This window comes from Heptranchias perlo, chromosome 3 (assembly GCF_035084215.1).
Source record: "Heptranchias perlo isolate sHepPer1 chromosome 3, sHepPer1.hap1, whole genome shotgun sequence".
In the NCBI taxonomy this organism is placed as follows: domain Eukaryota; kingdom Metazoa; phylum Chordata; class Chondrichthyes; order Hexanchiformes; family Hexanchidae; genus Heptranchias; species Heptranchias perlo.
In genome coordinates this window covers 7117451-7128354 of record NC_090327.1, presented here as the reverse complement: position 1 = coordinate 7128354, position 10904 = coordinate 7117451, and positions in this window count along the sequence as shown.

Genomic DNA, 10904 nt, shown 5'->3' with positions numbered 1-10904 from the left:
GAGATGCAGGCTGTTTATATGGGTAATAATTACAAGGAGCCCTAAATTATATTATATGACACAATTGTGATTTGCCTGTAGTAGAATTATAGAATCACGGCCATTCGGCCCATCGTGCCTGTGCTTGCTCTTAGTGTGGTCACTTGGAAGCAGTCAATTCAAAGAGGAAATAGATGTAATCGATCTCTGTCAATGTCACTTCAATGGCAGACGAGTCACCTCTGTCTGGGTGGGCGGCTTAATGAGTGTTAGGAGCAAAGTTCCCCCAGATACTAATATTGATTACTGGGCAGTGAGAAGGTGATGGAGGATGCTACCGGGACTTGATGGTTTGACTTACAGGGAGAGGTTAGACAGACTGGGACTTTTTTTTCCCTGGAGAGTAGGAGGTTAAGGGGTGATCTTATAGAAGTCTATAAAATAATGAGGGGCATAGATAAGGTAGATAGTCAAAATCTTTTCCCAAAGGTAGGGGAGTCTATAACGAGGGGGCATAGATTTAAGGTGAGAGGGGAGAGATACAAAAGGATCCAGAGGGGCAATTTTTTCACTCAAAGGGTGGTGAGTGTCTGGAACGAGCTGCTAGAGGCAGTAGTAGAGGCGGGTACAATTTTGTCTTTTAAAAAGCATTTGGACAGTTACATGGGTAAGATGGGTATAGAGGGATATGGGCCAAGTGCAGGCAATTGGGACTAGCTTAGTGGTATAAACTGGGCGACATGGACATGTTGGGCCGAAGGGCCTGTTTCCATGTTGTAACTTCTATGATTCTATGATTCTATCAGTTGAGATTTCTGATCCATTGATGTTGTAACAATCATTTCAGCTGCGGTGTGTCTCATGCTGGATTTGATGGACTTTTTCCCAGTTCACCAGCTCCCCTCTGGCTGTACGGCTGAATGGAATTCAGGAGAAACTTCTTTACCCAGAGAGTGGTGAGAATGTGGAACTCACTACCGCAAGGAGTAGTTGAAGCAAATAGCATAGATGCATTTAAGGGGAAGCTGGATAAACACATAAGGGAGAAAGGAATAGAGGGACATGCTGATAGGGTGAGATGAAGTAGGGAAGGAGGAGGCTCGTGTGGAGCATAAACACTGGCTTGGGCCGAATGGCCTGTTTCTGTGCTGTACATTCTGTGTGATATGTTACTGAAGGACTCCATGGGCTTTCAGTCCCACACAAACTTGTATCATACATGTTGGTCCAAAGTGAAAATGTAATACTGCAGAGAATGGCTGAACTGTGAGATATTTTATCCATAGAATCATACAGCATGGAAGGAGGCCATTCGGGCCATCGTACCTGTGCCGGCTCTTTGAAAGATATCCAATTCCCTTTTGAAAGTTACTATTGAATCTGCTTCCACCGCCCTTTTCAGGCAGCGTATTCCAGATCATAACAACTCTCCTCTCGTTCTCCTCTCCCACTCTCAGGCCATCTTTAGCCGCTCCCCTCTTGTTTATATTGCCTCTCCTCATTTTTCCTTCCAAAATGCATCACTTTACACTTCTCTGCGTTAAATTTCATCTGCCATGTGTCTGCCCATTTCACCAGTCTGTCTATTTCCTCCTGAAGTCCGTTACTATCCTCCACGTTGTTTACTACATTTCCGAGTTTCGTGTCATCTGCAAACATTGAAATTGTGCTCCCTATACCTAAGTCCTTGTCATTAATATATATCAAAAGGAGCAGTGGTCCTAATACTGACCCCTGGGGAACACCACTGCTTCCCTCCAGTCTGAAAAACAACCATTCACCACTACTCTCTGCTTTCTGTCCCTGAGACAATGTTGTACCCACGCGGCCACTGTCCCTTTAATTTCATGGGCTTCAATCTTGATGACAAGTCTATTATGTGGCACTTTATCAAACACCTTTTGAAAATCCAAAAAAACAACACGAACCACACCACCCTCATCAACCCTCTCTGTTACTTCATCAAAGAACTCAATTGTGTCTGACAAACTTGATTAGCCTTTAAAAACCTATGCTGACTTTCATTTATTAACCCATATTTTTTCCAAGTGACAATTCATTTTGTCCCGGATTATTGTCTCTAAAGGTTTCCCCATCACTGACGTCAGGCTGACAGGCCTGTAATTGTTGGGTTTACCCCTCTCCCCTTTTTTGAACAGAGATGTAACATTTGCAATCCTCCAGTCCTCTGGCACCGTTCCCATATCTAATGAAGATTGGAAGATTGTGGCCAGAGCCTCTGCAATTTCCACCCTTACTTCCCTCAGCAACCCCTGCATCCTGAGAATGATTTAAAAAAAGATCTTGCTCTCTGAATGGAGGGAGTCACGGGCTGGAGGTCTGAGATTCCTGACTGAAGTCAAACAACACAATTGGAAAGCAGAGGGCTATTGGCGACTACATGATGGATTGCTGTGACCCTCTGAGCCCTCGCCCGGTGGTAGGTAAGGGGGGAATCTCACAAAGCGAGCAGAGAGCTCCCCCACCCAAGGGGGGGTTTGCACCACATGTGAAGCTCCAGACCAGACACATTCCAATCTCCTGGACGGAGCAATGGACAGTCAGGAAACTGCCCTGTGAGGCCAGGGATTTACATAGAAATTACAGCACAGAAACAGGCCATTCGGCCCAACAGGTCTGTGCTGGTGCTTATGCTCCACATGAACGTCCTCCCGTCCAACTTCATCTCGCCCTATCAGCATATCCTTTCTCCCTCATGTGTTTATCTAACTTCCCCTTAAACGCATCTATAGTATTCGCCTCAATTACTCCCTGTGATAGCGAGTTCCACATTCTCACCACTCTCTGGGTAAAGAAGTTTCTACTGAATTCTTTATTAGTGATTACCTTATATTTATGACCACTGGTTTTGGACTCCCCACATGTGGAAATATCTTCACTCTGCCTACCCTATCAAACCCCTTTTAATTTTTAAGGCCTCTATCAGGTCACCCCTCAGCCTTGCCTTTTTTATAAAAGAGAAAAGAGTCTCAGTCTGTTCAGCCTTTCCTGATAGTTATAACCTCTCAGTTCTGGTATCATCCCTGTAAATCTTTTTTTGCACTTTCTCCAGTGTCTCTCTATCCTTTTTGTAATATAGAGACTAGAAATGTGCACAGAACTCTTAGTGTGCAGAATAACTGACACTTAGCAAAGTGCAAATTCCGAGAAATCTACACCAATTGCACGAGAAGATCTACACAACAATTTGCATTTAAATAGCGCCTTTAACATAGTAAAAACGTCCCAAGGTGCTTCACAGGAGCGTAATTAGGCAAAAATTGACACGAGCCACTGAAATATTAGGACAGGGGTAGGTTTAAAAGAGCCTCTTAAAGGAGGAGAGAGAGGTGGAGAGGTTTAGGGAGGGAATTCCAGAGCTTAGGGTCTAGGCAGCTGAAGGCACGGCCGCCAATGGTGGAGCGATTAAAATCAGGGATGTGCAAGAGACCAGAATTGGAGGAGCGCAGAGATCTCGGAGGGTTGTAGGGCTGGAGAAGGTTACAGGGATAGGGGCGAAGTTATGGAGGGATTTGAAAACAAGGATGAGAAATTTAACATTTTACACCCTTTTAAAGAGTCTCCTGGCCCAGAGAAGGTTCGACGAGCAGAACCCAACTTCCACTGCGAGTGGATCCTGGTCAATGAGCACAGCCCTGCCCCCAGGCCCTGCCTGCACCCAAGCCCAGAGGCCTGAGGAATACAGCTCCCCAACTCCAGTCCATACATTGTTATAGTGTTTCTCAGAGAGACCAAAGTGTTCCTGGTTGGGTTGTGACGGAGCCCTGCTTCTGTCACATGGTCACCGAGTGTTCTTAACGCTGTTTAAATGGATAACCGTGCAAAGTCCCACAACATGGGCTTTGCATCACACACAGAGACACAAGTGGAGGCGTCAGTGCCCAAATCAGACTTTTATTGAAGATTCCACAATGTTCCACAGTAATTTGTGCAGGTGCTGAATACAAGATATCGTCACAAAGCAAACATTAAACTACTCAAACCGAGGCCTTTCAGCAGAGACGTAAGATAATCGTTCCAGGAGATAAACCAGCCGGTCCCCTCCTCCCATAGCCCAGCACCGACTCCCCTTGAAATACCCCCTCCCCCATAGCCCAGCACCGACCCCCCCCTTAAATACCCCTCCCCCATAGCCCAGCACCGACCCCCCCCCCTTAAATACCCCCTCCCCCATAGCCCAGTACCAACCCCCCCCCTTAAATACCCCCTCCCCCATAGCCCAGCACCAACCACCCCCTTTAAATACCCTCCCCTATGGCCCAGTCCCAACCCTCCTTTAAATACCCCCCCCCCGTAGCCCAGCACCGACCTGCCTTTAAATACCCCTCTCCCATAGCCCAGCACCGACACCCCCCCCTTTAAATACCACCACCTCACCACCCCAATACCCCCAACCCCCCAGTTGCTGAGCACTGACCCCCCCCCTTTAAAAAGATGGAGAAAGTTGGGCTTGGCGATGGGATTGGAGGTGGAATCAAGCAGCCCATCAAAGGGCAACACCAGTAAATGTAGCTTGAGATGACGGCCGGGGTGGTCGTTAGAATTAAGGGCAGAGGCAAATAGGAGCTGGTGGGATATAAAAAGGATGGCATAGGTAGGCTGGCACAACGGGCAGACAGGTGGCAGATAGTTAAAATAGAGCAACATGATACTCCAATTGAAGAGCTAGCACAGGCACAATGGGCCAAATGGCTTCCTCCTGTGATGTAAATTCCACGGGAGTGAACTTCCTGGGGGGGTTCTCGGGATGGCCCACCATAAGATCGGGGGAAACGAGGTTTCTGCCCAATTTCCCCCAATCTTCCGACCGCCATTCGGAAGAACCTGGAGGAAAGTTTCCCCCGATGGTTCCATTGTTTCTTCGGAGGACAGAGATCCCGGTGAGAACGGAAAGGTTTCCCAGTGTGACGCAAGCTCGATGGGTGAAGCGTACCGACGTCTCATCCCAGCCGATCGCAATCCCAGGCTCAGTGGGGTCCTGCAGTGGGCAGAATCTTTTCACGTCTGTGCTTCATTGGGTCAACCCCAACATGGTGCCAAGACACCAAACTAGAATGGGAAGAAACAGATTAGTTTTTTTTAAAAAAAGGGATGAATTCATGGAATGCAACAGACCAAATCCTGTTACTCAAAGTATCATGGTATCATAGTAGGCACAGAACAGGAGGAGGCCATTTGGCCCATCGTACCTGTGCTGGCTCTTTGAAAGAGCTATCCAATTAGCCCCACTCCCCTGATCAATACTCCACCTGAGGCTTAACCAGTGTTTTATAAAGTTTTAACATAACTTCCTTGCTTTTGTACTCTATGCCTCTATTAATAAAGCCCAGGATCCCATATGCCTTTTCAGCAGCTTTCTCAACCTGTCCTGCCACCTTCAAAGATTTGTGTATGTGCACTCCCAGGTCTCTCTGTTCCTGCACCCCCTTTGAAATTGTACCATTTAGTTTATATTGCCTCTCCTCGTTCTTCCTACTAAAATGCATCACTTCACACATCTCTGCATTAAATTTCATCTGCCATGTATCTGCCCATTTCACCAGCCTGTCTATGGCCTCCTGAAGTCTGTTACTGTCCTCCACATTGTTAACTACATTTCAGAGTTTAGTGTCCACTGCAAACTTTCAAATTATACCCGCTATACCCAAGTATTCCTGACAGATGAGCTTTCCCTCCTCGCTATGGTGCTGTGTGCTGCACCTTACATAAAATTACATGGAGTCTACAGCACAAAAACAGGCCATTCGGCCCATCTGGTCCATACGTGCTGTTTATGCTCCACACGAGCCTCCTCCCACCCACCTTCATCTAACACTATCAGCATACCCTTCTGCTCCAATCTCCCTCGTGTTTATCTAGCCTCCCGTTACCTGTATCTATGCTATTCACCTCAACTACTCCATGTGGTAGCAAGTTCCACATTCTCACCACTCTCTGGGTAAAGAATTTTCTCCTGAATTCCTTACAGGATTGATTAGCAACTATCTTATACTTATGGCCCCTAGTTCTGGTCTCCTCCACAAGTGGAAACATCTTCTCTACATCTACCCTATCGAACCCCTCCATAATTTTAAAGTCCTCTATCAGGCCACCTCTCAGCCTTCTCTTTTGTAGGGAACAACTTCTAAAACCTTTGGGAGCCGATGTTAAAATGGGATTGTTCTCCGTAGCGCAAAGATGTTTACGGGGAGATTTGATAGAGGTGCTCCAAATTATGAGGGATTTTGATAGAATAAATAAGGAAGAACGGTTTCCACTGGCAGAAGGGCCGGTAACCAGAGGTCCGCAGGTTTAAAATAATTGGCAAAAAATACAGAGGGGAGATGAGGAGAATTTTTTTTACGCAGCGAGTTGTATGATCTGGAATGTACCGACTGAAAGGGCGGTGGAAGCAGATTCAATAGTAACTTGCCAAAGGTAATTGGATAAGCACCTATCCATGGGGTAGTGGTTATGTTACTGGACTAGTAATCCAGAGGCCTTGTCTAATAATCCAGAGAAATTAGTTCAAATCCTGTGACGGCAACTGGGGAATTTAAATAAAATCTGGAATAAAAAGCTGGTATCAGTAATGGAGACCATAAAACTACCAGATTGTCATAAAATCCCATCTGGTTCACTAATGCCCTTTAGGGGAGGAAACCTGCTGTCCTTACCCAGTCTGGGCCTAAATATGAATCCAGACCCACAATTTGATTGATTCTTAATCACCCTTTGAAATGGTCCAGCAAGCCATTCAGTTGTAAAATCTCTCTATGAAAAGTCATAAGAATAAAACCAGACAGACCACCCGGCATCGGACCACTGGACACGACAAAGGCAAACCAAGCCCAGTCGACCCTGCAAAGTCCTCCTCACTAACATCTGGGGACTTGTGCCAAAATTGGGAGAGCTGTCCCACAGACTAGTCAAGCGACAGCCTGACATGGCCATACTCACAGAATCATACCTTTCAGCCAATGTCCCAGACTCTTCCATCACCATCCCTGGGTATGTCCTGTCCCACTGGCAGGACAGACCCACCAGAAATGGCAGCACAGTGGTATACAGTCAGGAGAGAATGGCCTTGGGAGTCCTCAACATTGACTCCAGACCCCATGAAATTTCATGGCATCAGGTCAAACATGGAAACTTCCTGCTGATTTTTTTTTTTTTATTCGTTCACGGGATGTGGGCGTCGCTGGCAAGGCCGGCATTTATTGCCCATCCCTAATTGCCCTCGAGAAGGTGGTGGTGAGCCGCCTTCTTGAACCGCTGCAGTCCGTATGGTGATGGTTCTCCCACAGTGCTGTTAGGAAGGGAGTTCCAGGATTTTGACCCAGCGACAATGAAGGAACGGCGATATATTTCCAAGTCGGGATGGTGTGTGACTTGGAGGGGAACGTGCAAGTGGTGTTGTTCCCATGCGCCTGCTGCCCTTGTCCTTCTAGGTGGTAGAGGTCGCGGGTTTGGGAGGTGCTGTCGAAGAAGCCTTGGCGAGTTGCTGCAGTGCATCCTGTGGATGGTGCACACTGCAGCCACAGTGCGCCGGTGGTGAAGGGAGTGAATGTTTAGGGTGTTGGATGGGGTGCCAATCAAGCGGGCTTCTTTATCTTGGATGGTGTCGAGCTTCTTGAGTGTTGTTGGAGCTGCACTCATCCAGGCAAGTGGAGAGTATTCCATCACACTCCTGACTTGTGCCTTGTAGATGGTGGAAAGGCTTTGGGGAGTCAGGAGGTGAGTCACTCGCCGCAGAATACCCAGCCTCTGACCTGCTCTCGTAGCCACAGTATTTATATGGCTGGTCCAGTTCAGTTTCTGGTCAATGGTGACCCCCAGGATGTTGATGGTGGGGGATTCGGCGATGGTAATGCCGTTGAATGTCAAGGGGAGGTGGTTAGACTCTCTCTTGTTGGAGATGGTCATTGCCTGGCACTTATCTGGCGCGAATGTTACTTGCCACTTATGAGCCCAAGCCTGGATGTTGTCCAGGTCTTGCTGCATGCAGGCTTGGACTGCTTCATTATCTGAGGGGTCGCGAATGGAACTGAACACTGTGCAGTCATCAGCGAACATCCCCATTTCTGACCTTATGATGGAGGGAAGGTCATTGATGAAGCAGCTGAAGATGGTTGGGCCTAGGACACTGCCCTGAGGAACTCCTGCAGCAATGCCCTGGGGCTGAGATGATTGGCCTCCAACAACCACTACCATCTTCCTTTGTGCTAGGTATGACTCCAGCCACTGGAGAGTTTTTCCCCTGATTCCCATTGACTTCAATTTTACTAGGGCTCCTTGGTGCCACACTCCAAATGCTGCCTTGATGTCAAGGGCAGTCACTCTCACCTCACCTCTGGAATTCAGCTCTTTTGTCCATGTTTGGACCAAGGCTGTAATGAGGTCTGGAGCCGAGTGGTCCTGGCGGAACCCAAACTGAGCATCGGTGAGCAGGTTATTGGTGAGTAAGTGCCGCTTGATAGCACTGTCGACGACACCTTCCATCACTTTGCTGATGATTGAGAGTAGACTAATGGGGCGGTAATTGGCCGGATTGGATTTATCCTGCTTTTTGTGGACAGGACATACCTGGGCAATTTTCCACATTGTCGGGTGGATGCCAGTGTTGTAGCTGTACTGGAACAGCTTGGCTAGAGGCGCAGCTAGTTCTGGAGCACAAGTCTTCAGTACTACAGCTGGGATGTTGTCAGGGCCCATAGCCTTTGCTGTATCCAGTGCACTCAGCCGTTTCTTGATATCACGTGGAGTGAATCGAATTGGCCGAAGACTGGCTTCCGTGATGGTGGGGATATCGGGAGGAGGCTGAGATGGATTATCCACTCGGCACTTCTGGCTGAAGATGGTTGCAAACGCTTCAGCCTTGTCTTTTGCACTCACGTGCTGGACTCCGCCATCATTGAGAATGGGGATGTTTGCAGAGCCTCCTCCTCCCGTTAGTTGTTTAATTGTCCACCACCATTCACGACTGGATGTGGCAGGACTGCAGAGCTTTGATCTGATCCGTCTGTCTATAGCATGTTGCTTCTGCTGTTTAGCATGCATGTAGTCCTGAGTTGTAGCTTCACCAGGTTGGCACCTCATTTTTCGGTACGCCTGGTGCTGCTCCTGGCATACTCTTCTACACTCCTCATTGAACCAGGGTTGATCCCCTGGCTTGTTGGTAATGGTAGAGTGAGGAATATGCCGGGCCATGAGGTTACAGATTGTGCTGGAATATAATTCTGCTGCTGCCCCACAGCGCCTCATGGATGCCCAGTTTTGAGCTGCTAGATCTGTTCTGAATCTATCCCATTTAGCACGGTGGTAGTGCCACACAACACGTTGGATGGTGTCCTCAGTGCGAAGACGGGATTTCATCTCCACGAGGACTGTGCGGTGGTCACTCCTACCAATACTGTCATGGACAGATGCATTTGCGACAGGTAGATTGGTGAGGACGAGGTCAAGTAAGTTTTTCCCTCGTGTTGGTTCGCTCACCACCTGCCGCAGGCCCAGTCTAGCAGCTATGTCCTTCAGGACTCGGCCAGCTGTGGTGCTACCGAGCCACTCTTGGTGATGGACATTGAAGTCCCCCACCCAGAGTACATTTTGTGCCCTTAGCTACCCTCAGTGCTTCCTCCAAGTGGTGCTCAACATGGAGGAGGACTGATTCATCAGCTGAGGGAGGACGGTAGGTGGTAATCAGCAGGAGGTTTCCTTGCCCATGTTTGACCTGATGCCATGAGATTTCATGGGGTCCAGCGTCAATGTTGAGGACTCCCAGGGCCACTCCCTCCTGACTGTATATCACTGTACCGCCACCTCTGGTGGGTCTGTCCTGCCGGTGGGACAGGACATACCCAGGGATGGTGATGGAAGAGTCTGGGACGTTGGCTGAAAGATATGATTCTGTGAGTATGGCTATGTCAGGCTGTTGCTTGACTAGTCTGTGGGACAGCTCTCCCAATTTTGGCACAAGTCCCCAGATGTTAGTAAGGAGGACCTTGCAGGGTCGACTGGGCTTGGTGTTTTGCCGTTGTCGTGTCCGGTGCCTAGTGGTCCGATGCCGGGTGGTCCGTCCGGTTTTATTCTTGTTATGACTTTTCGTAGCGAGATTTTACAACTGAGTGGCTTGCTAGGCCATGTCAGAGGGCAATTAAGAATCAACCACATTGCTGTGGGTCTGGAGTCACATATAGGCCAGACCGGGTAAAGGCGGCAGGCTTCCTTCCCTAAAGGACATTAGTGAACCAGATGGGTTTTTACGACAATCCGGTAGCTTCATGGCCATCATTACTGATACTGGTATTTTAATTCCAGATTTTTATTTAATTAATTGAATTTAATTAATTAATTGAATTTAAATTCGCCAGCTGCCGTGGCGGGATTTGAACTCATGACTCTGGATTTTAGTCCAGGCCTCTGGATTACTAGCCCAGTAACATAACCACTATACTGTCCTCCCTCTGCTGATGAATCAGTCCTCCTTCATGTTGAGCACCACTTGGAGGAAGTAGCAAGGGCACAGAATGTACTCTGGGAGGGGGACTTCAATGTCCATCACCAGGAGTGGCTCTGTAGCACCACTACTGACCGAGTCCTTGTAGGACATAGCTGCCAGACTGGGCCTGTGGCAGGTGGTGAGAGAACCAATATGAGGGAAAAATCTACTTGACCTCATCCTCACCAATCCACCTATCGGAGATGCATCTGTCCATGACAGTATTGGTAGGAGTGACCACCGCACTCATCTTCACATGGAGGATACCGTCCATCGTGATGTGTGGCACTACCACCGTGGTAAACGGGATAGATTCAGAACAAATCTAGCAGTTCAAAACTGGGCATCCATGAGGCACTGTGGGCCATCAGCAGCAGCAGAATTGTATTCCACCACAATCTGTAACCTTATGGCCCGGCATATTCTG